Source organism: Aptenodytes forsteri, unplaced genomic scaffold (assembly GCF_000699145.1).
Source record: "Aptenodytes forsteri isolate BGI_AS27 unplaced genomic scaffold, ASM69914v1 Scaffold15, whole genome shotgun sequence".
In the NCBI taxonomy this organism is placed as follows: Eukaryota; Metazoa; Chordata; class Aves; order Sphenisciformes; family Spheniscidae; genus Aptenodytes; species Aptenodytes forsteri.
The window spans coordinates 2,799,077-2,807,364 of NW_008795129.1; positions in this window are offsets into that span (position 1 = coordinate 2,799,077).

The following is an 8,288-nucleotide window of genomic DNA, read 5'->3' on the forward strand; positions in this document are numbered from 1 at the left end:
AGATGGGAAGGCACAGATGTATTGCAAGTACATTCTTCTGTTTGGAGCTTCATGAATATAGAGTAGCAGTATATCATAATATGCTGAATACCTGGCAACATGCCAGCTATATTTGGAGCTCCTAAACCAGAAGACCAGGTCTACTCCCACCTTCTACTCTGCTGGGAAGAAAGTCGGTGGTGCAGATAATTTGATCCAAATCTATTCCTGAAAACTGTTAATGGAATTGTAAGGAAACAGGACTCAGCCACATCAACACTCTTTGTGCTTTAGTGTGTCTGAAATTGAAATTTGAGCTTGAATGTTATAAGGGAAGGATATCTCTAGTGAGAAAAGCAATGAATGATTCCTTTTCTTCTGTGGAAACTGAGAAACTCTGGCTGCAGGCTAGCACCTTTGTACACAACTGTCAGCGTAAAGGTGAACGTGTTTGACAGCGCTAATTCACATGCTATGTGATATCACATTCCAGTTTCATTACTGACAGTGGCTTGAGTAAGTGACTCTAGAGAAACCACAGTCGCTGTGCTCAACTGATCAGCTACTTACCATTTTATTTATTTAACTAATTTATCCTTACACTTGTTCTCAGGCCTTGTATTTGTTTGTGCTGAGGGTTAGGATGTTCCTATAGAACTAAAGAAAGGTTATGGGCTGCTGAAACAAGAGTTGCATTCAGAAGCTACTGTAGTGTGATTAAGTAATTTTTCATACTGTATCAGCCTTTGAGAAGGAATGCCTACCTATTTGACCAACCATCTGTGGATCATACTCTTAAAACAAGTGAGTCACTGAAATTCTTTAATGCGTAATGAATTGTGAGGGTATTTTTCAGTTCTTTTTTTTCTTTTCCTAAGGCAGAAAGTGCCTTAGGACATGGGTATGCAAAATGCATATTCGCTGCGTTCAATCATTTTACATTTATGGTGCTTTATTGCGGGATATCCATATTGGAGAAGGTCAGCAAGCAGGGAGGTACGGTTCGTTTAGCTGAATGCCGAACCTGTTTAATGAAGCTGCTGCAGCTTCAAGTGTGAACAGATTCAGTCACTTTAAATCTGGTTTATGAAAAGTTAGCTTATACCTAAAAGTGACAATGTAACTTTAGACAAAACAGGGGAACGCGGATCCTATTCATATACACACCGTGGACATTGAAAATTACCCTCCTTAGCTTCCTGCTTGAATCTACTCCTTGGTTACTTGGTGCCCCATAATTGGAAAAGCAGGGCCAATGCATGCTCTCTAAGTAGTGCTGGAGGAAGGACCTTGTAAACAAAAAGCTACGAGACAGGTATTCTCATTCCTTTCCCAATTCATTAAGCAATGCTGTGCTTTCTGTTGTGCCTGTTTTCCTGCTCTCTCATGTGTCAGTGTGGGGTTTTCCTTTTTTTCAGGCTAAGACAAGAATGAGGGAATGCTGAGGAGCTAATAAAAAATTGCTTTTGATCAACTGGGAAATTCACAGATACCTAGTTATAAATGACGCACCTACTCAAGTTGCCTGGATAACAAGAGGTCTAGCCTGTTACAGAATCTGTTAAGATTTGGATATATTTCATGTGCTTCCAGGAGTGTCATCATAGATGAAAGTATTTGATCCATCCGGCTTGGCATCCTGCCTTTTGACCTGGCTGGTAACTGAGAGTTAGATGCTCAGCATGGTTTCCCATCTCTTCTCTCACCCTGAAAACACACATAAGCTGCTTTACTATAGAAGCCAGTTTTATGTGGAATCTGTTAAGATTTGGATATATTTCATGTGCTTCCAGGAGTGTCATCATAGATGAAAGTATTTGATCCATCCGGCTTGGCATCCTGCCTTTTGACCTGGCTGGTAACTGAGAGTTAGATGCTCAGCATGGTTTCCCATCTCTTCTCTCACCCTGAAAACACACATAAGCTGCTTTACTATAGAAGCCAGTTTTATGCCTTGGAGGGACCCTTGATTCATGAGTTGCAAAGCTAAGTTTTACTACCAGCTCTGACTCACACGTTGGCTGTAAGCACCTTCATTACTGTCAGGTTATTTAAAATGCCCAGCCCACTAATTCAAGGTTTGTCTGTCCTTATGATTCTTGTGATGTTTTGTAGAGACATTATTTATTTTCAGTGCCAGCCAAATCTATTCATATTAATTCCCTGAATCATCATCTTAAAACATGATCTTTTAATATGGATAACTACAAATTCTGTTAAGAGTCAGAAATGTTAGCAATGACGTCTCTGTTTGTCAGGCTCAACAAGTGTCAAGTCTGTTGAGTTGAAGATCTCTTCCCCAGCTGAACACTGTGCATGTGCCATGTCTGCAGCTTCTCCTCGGTGAGAGGAGGATAAAGGCCTAGCGTACAGCTAAAGGCTGGGAGGAGGCTTCCTTCCTTCCTTTGCACATAGCTGGTGAATCTGCTAACACTGTATGCAGTGTTTATTCAGGCAAGAAGCTAAAAAATACAGAGACAAGACCGAGGATCCAAGGAAACAAAAAGTAGTAAACAAGGGCATGTATAGGTGAGTTTGTAGGGAGCTGGGCACCGAATGAGTGGAGGGTATACTACTGTTTGAAGAGATTTGAAGAATTATTTAGGTCGCAAAGATGACCGGATGGAAAAGATGGATGTGCTCCATTGGCATTTACGTGGCAGAAGCTATTTATGCAAGAAATGTCACTTAGGGGAACCCCTGGAACAGACTGTCCACTGTCCACTGGTTGTGAGTATGTTTGGGCTGGAAATTGAAGTGAGTTCTCTGACGATCACAGCTTTGGAGCGCGTTCCCAAATGATGAAAGGAGGCAAAAAGCCTGCCACTGTTTCACAGAGAAAATTGGTCATTTTAAGAAACAGTATTTTATGAAGTGGCTTCCTTCAATAACCAGGGACAAAATCTGAGGCTCAGCATGTCCCCTTAATCTGATATTCTTAGTACTTGTTCTCCAGCAAATGAAGGCATTACTTAAAAGGATCCTTATATTGAGGTTCTTGTATGTTTGCTTTTGAGCATCTGTGTTTGGATAATTTAATCTTTGTTTTCATCTCTGTCACTGGACTTCTTCAAGGAAACCAGAATATTTTGTAGTAAGAAAAACAGTGCTATTAGGCACAGGCTGAAGACATAATGGAAATACCCCATGCAGCGTAATCCGTTTTTATGGATTTTATGAAGTCACATCATTCAGCTATGACTAGTTAGAGGAGACACTGAAAACAAAATGTTTGGCCTCAGAAACACGAAAATGCGTTATAAAAGTATAAATATAGAAAATTAGTAAATCAGAGTAAAACTAATAATACGGAAAATCTCAGCAATCAATGATCATGCAATGGCTGAGATTATTTCAGTGTATTACAGGTACGCATAGGCCTGAAATAACATATTTTTTGCCTTGGGTTACACCATTAATATTGTAGAGTTTTGGTTCTTGACTACTGTATTTACCCAAAAGGAAGACTTAGCTTTTTTAAAAGTTAAACTACTTGGAAAAACAAAGCTCATTCTCGATTCCATCATTCTCCCTTTAGGTTAATGTGGTAATTCATATCTGTTTTTTAAGACAGAGCAACTATTCAAAAGCTTTCTTTTTTTATTCAGATTACGTAGGGTGTAGGCACAGCACAAAACTATACTATTGTACTATTGTGCCTCTACCTTTCTTTCAAAGTTATCTCTGTCCTATCCAGTCCTTAGTCTGCCCTGTGACAACCAGTGAGGTTGCCAGTTGCCCTGGGCAATTTTCTGATCTCTCTTAAACGCCTCAGCTATTGAATAGCCATAGGAACGTTGGTTATAGATCAAAGCCCCACTGTGCTAATTACTGTACAAACACAAGACAAAGAGAGGATCCAATGCCTTCCCTCAAAAGGTACAAGCTAAGTGAAGTAACATTTCTAAGTGTCTGTGTCTAAATGGTTAGCTGGTGGTAGATTTGTTTTGAATCTTACCTCTATGCAGTATAGTGACAGTGAGCATCTCCTTCCTGAGCCAGTGAAGAGGATTTTCTGCCTGTCTTTTCTTCTCTAGATAGTATATAATGCATTGCCTACAACAGTGAGTTACAACTTTGCTTTCTCTCCTGAGAGTGTTTAACTGGGGTTGGATGAGACAAGGTGAATGTCAGTTGATGTTCATTAGCGTTGCTCCATCCGCCCTAGCAAAGGCAGGCCGATATGGCCCAGATGCCAGGGCGGTGTGTTTACTACCCTGAGCCCTAACAGTGTAATGGGCAAGGCAGGTTTGTTTCAGACTGACTTGGACCGTCCCGGTGAGTCAGGGGTTGTACGCACTACGCCTCTACAGACCTCCGCAGCATGCCAGCTAGCTGTGTGCGGTGAGGAGCTGGTGGTGTGTACGTGTGCTGGAAGCACTCAGCAGTCTCCATTTTAGATTACAGGAAGTTTCGTTGTGTATTTCCCAGACATAGTTAGTTCATTTGTGAGGATCAGCTAGGCAGCTGCCTTGTAAGAGCAGAGTTTCTGGGAAAACTTTCCGTCTAAACACAAATTTTTTCATCAATTCACAATAAAGTTTAAGCTAGGTCAGCATAGGCATAGAAGTAGGAAAGGGCTTCTGCTCACCCAAAGCAGTCAAATACATTTGTCTGTCCAAGATAAAAAATAATCAAGAAACCTTTTTCTTGCGTCTGTGATCCCTTTGTGAGAAGGGAATAGGGCTGCTCCGAAGCCTGGGGTGCCAGGGAGCAGCAGGGGCAGGCGCTCCCCCGGGGAGGAGAGCTGGCAGCGGGGACTCGCCCCAGGGCAGGCAGGGCTGTGCCCGCACCGGCTGGACCGCAGTCGGCCAGCATGGCGAGCGGGGCAGGCGCAGTGAGGGTAACCAGCCTCAGCCAAGCGCCCAGCTGCCAGCTGAGCCCGTAGCGGCACGTCTGAGGTCAGGCCAGGAGGTCGGCGGGGCAGGGAGGTACGAGACCGGGGACGTGCCTACCCTCAACACAGCCTGGGCAAGAACCGAGGCCGAGGGGCTCAGCTTCAGCTCCGCTCCTGAGCAAAAGCAGGGCAGGCCCCGGCTTCCCAACCTGAACCCAATTACAGCCGAGCACTGCCAGCCCGGCCCTGGAGCACAGGCAGCTAAACCCTGGGGCAGGGGAGGTGCACGCAGGGCCCTGGCAGGTAGAACTCGCACAGTCCAGTGTTGCACTGGCACCTGGGACTGGGTGGTGAAGGTGGCCGGCACAGACTTGTCTCTATTTGTTCAGACCTGCGTCTAGTTGTTTATGCAAAGAAATCCGAAGTGCCTGTTTATTCGCAGACAATGTACATGTCAGTAAGGCTATGGCTTTGGCTATAATTTCAGCAAGGTACGTAACTGCAGGTGTTTGGGTTTTTTGGGTACAACCTATATGTCAAATTAAAACAGTTCAAAAGCCAAAATCTTTAGAAACAGTGGAATTAATGATTTGCCTATTCCTGATGTGTGAGGAGGACAGCAATTAATCGTATCTAGTATTTACATAGTATTATTCAGCCAAATTACAAGGAGAGATATCATTATTATTTACATAATCCAGAGGAGAAAAACAGGTCTGAGAGAGGTCAAACAAGAGATGAGCCAGCATGTGTGAGGTCAGTCTTCCAAAAATTAATATTTGGCACAGGAAAGCAGACTGATTTTTTTTTTTTTCCCCCAGAGATACTAAACATCCACAGCTTGCTTTGAAATTACTGGGAACTCAAGCATTTCTGAAAATCAGTCTGCATTTGTGACCCGCTTGTACTTCTAAATAGACACGTAACTTCTGGTGTAGCAGTTCGAGCTAAGCAACAGAGAAGTCACACCTAGCTTTTCTGGAGGAATAGAAACTGAGATCATGATTGAAAATCATGTTTACATCCAGTTTTACTGTAAAGCATCTGGTTATCCGGGAGTGACAGGATGAGAGCAGTAGCTTTGCTCCATTGCTGTATTTGAATCTGCCACTTTCCACTAGTTGCCTTGCTGATGCTTTTTCTGATTTTAGTGCTAGGTTTGCTCACAGCTGCAAAAAAAAAAGCTGGCTGTGGGGTCTGTGCAGTACAGCTTTGCTGAGGCAAAGCTTCCTAACCCTCTGACATGTCATTCTCATTTGGCTCATCTCTTGCTAGTGAGAAACGCACTCCACATTTGGGGCTGAGACTCTACACAAGCCCCAGGAAGAAGCCTACGCACTTGGATTCCAAGGGGCTGGATGAAGCAAATTGCACCATTTGCAGAGAGCACCCAGCTGTAACCAGCACCCCCACTGCACCTCCAACCCACTCCTAGGTGAGTCAAAATCCCAGAATACCCATTGCCTAGCGGAAGGAAGCAGTGAATTTCCTCCATACATCACCAGCTGGGACCAGGGTCTGAAACCTTTTGGGAACAGCCTCCAGATGGACATTAGCCTGGAACTGGAGTGTTTCCAAAGATTTGAGGAACCCCTCTGAGCCCTGAACCAAGGTGCATTGCGGGCTACCCATTTCTAACGCAAGTACTAAGCCACTAATTCCCCATTCTCAACTGGACCAAATAACTTTTGCCAAAAGACAGTTCTCAACTGGACCAAATAACTTTTGCCAAATCTGATGTTCAGTGTTGCTTTTACTCACAATAAGGGTTAATGTAGTAGCTCCGTAGCTCTGTAGCTAGAGCTAGCTGCTTTTACTGTAGGATCTTATAAGAAAGGACATGGGCCTCTGTTGGTACAGCTCCGAGATAAACAGTTAATCAGGCTCACTTCTTTGGCTGGGTAGGCCATGCCTAAGATCCTTCCTTTCCTTCCCCACTCCCCAGGGTACTGGCAAAATTTTGCAGAGAAGCCTGCATGGCACAGTGTGAACTAGATCTGCTGCAGAACAGAGCTTATTAGTGCAGCTCACCCGTCCCTTCCAAATATCACAGTTGTCTTCACATTTTGAAAAGCAATTAAAATCAACAGCACGTAACATATTACAGCTGTAGTAAACATTTCCCTTGGCCATGGCAAACAGCCCTGGGAACTCTAAACTGCAAACAACAGCCCCTCCTCCTGTTTGCAATGGGGATGCACATTTAGGTTCAACACGGCAAAAGTGATTTTCTCCCAGTTTTTTGTTTGTCCTTTGTAAGCCACCTGGGGAGCCACAACCTCCAGAGTATTGAATTTAGAAAAATTAAGCCCCTTAAGCAAACTGGGGCTTATTATTCTGGAGAAAGCATAAACTCTAGTAGAAACAAGTATTAATCATGGATTGCTGAGAGGGATGCACACCCTGCATAGTATTCATTTCTCACTGGCTACAGGTTTGGTTAATCCCACACACTGATATTCATTTGCTAAATGAATACACCCACAGCAAGAACAGAATGAATTTGCGGGGTTGTTAGTTGGCATAACTTCAGTGACTGTTAGCAAGTCTTCATTCTTTATATACCAGTTGTCAGTCATAGCCCTCTACGTGATTTATAGGAGAGATAAGTGCTATCTTCGTCTTGCAAATGAAGAGATAGAAGCAAGAAGTGTAGGGCTCGTCTGAGGCCACCGTGGAGCCAGCGACTGAAAATCTGACAGCTCCAGGCCCATATTTACGAATGTAAATTGTCTGATGGCATTGGTCTTGTCTTACTGGTCACAACTCTTGCAAGGTGCCTTAGTTCACAAACAGATCCTTTATTTGAAAATAACTTTTCAAGAATGATGAGCTCTCACACCCTGTGTTACGTTTAAACTGGATGTTGCCACAGAAACATGCCGTGTCTCATGTAGTATCCCTTTGCTCTTTGATCAATTCCTCCTTCTCGTTGAGCTTGCAATTAAGTGTCTTGCAGGAGATTCCCAATTTGGATTGGATTTGTTGATTACTTGCCGGGGCATTGCAGGAATTAGACTGTGAAGAACAGTGATTTGTTCGAGGGAGGCAAGCACCACACCCAGACGTTCCCTCATACACCTCGGAGCCACACCAGGCCTTACGGTGTGGGTAGGTGCTGAATTCTCATCATCTGCACTACGGTCTGCGCTTGGGCTGAATTGGGGCAGAGCTTGGGTTTTGGAGTTACAGGAATCTTGAGCTGCTGTCAGGACAGCAGAAAATCCAAACCAGTGTAATTTGTACAGCCTGCATAAACCCACTGATCTTATCTTAAATGCTTCTGTCAGTGTACGGTTTTGAACAAGTCTGAACAGGTTCTGTCCTTAAAATTTTGGAGTAAAATTTCGTAGGCTGAGAAGGACGCGAAGCGCAGCTTGAAACAAGTCTCTGCCCTGTTGAGATTGTGAATACCTTCCCCATAAAAACAACTCCTTTCGTGGCTTTGGCCGCACCTGAGCAGCAGACAGAA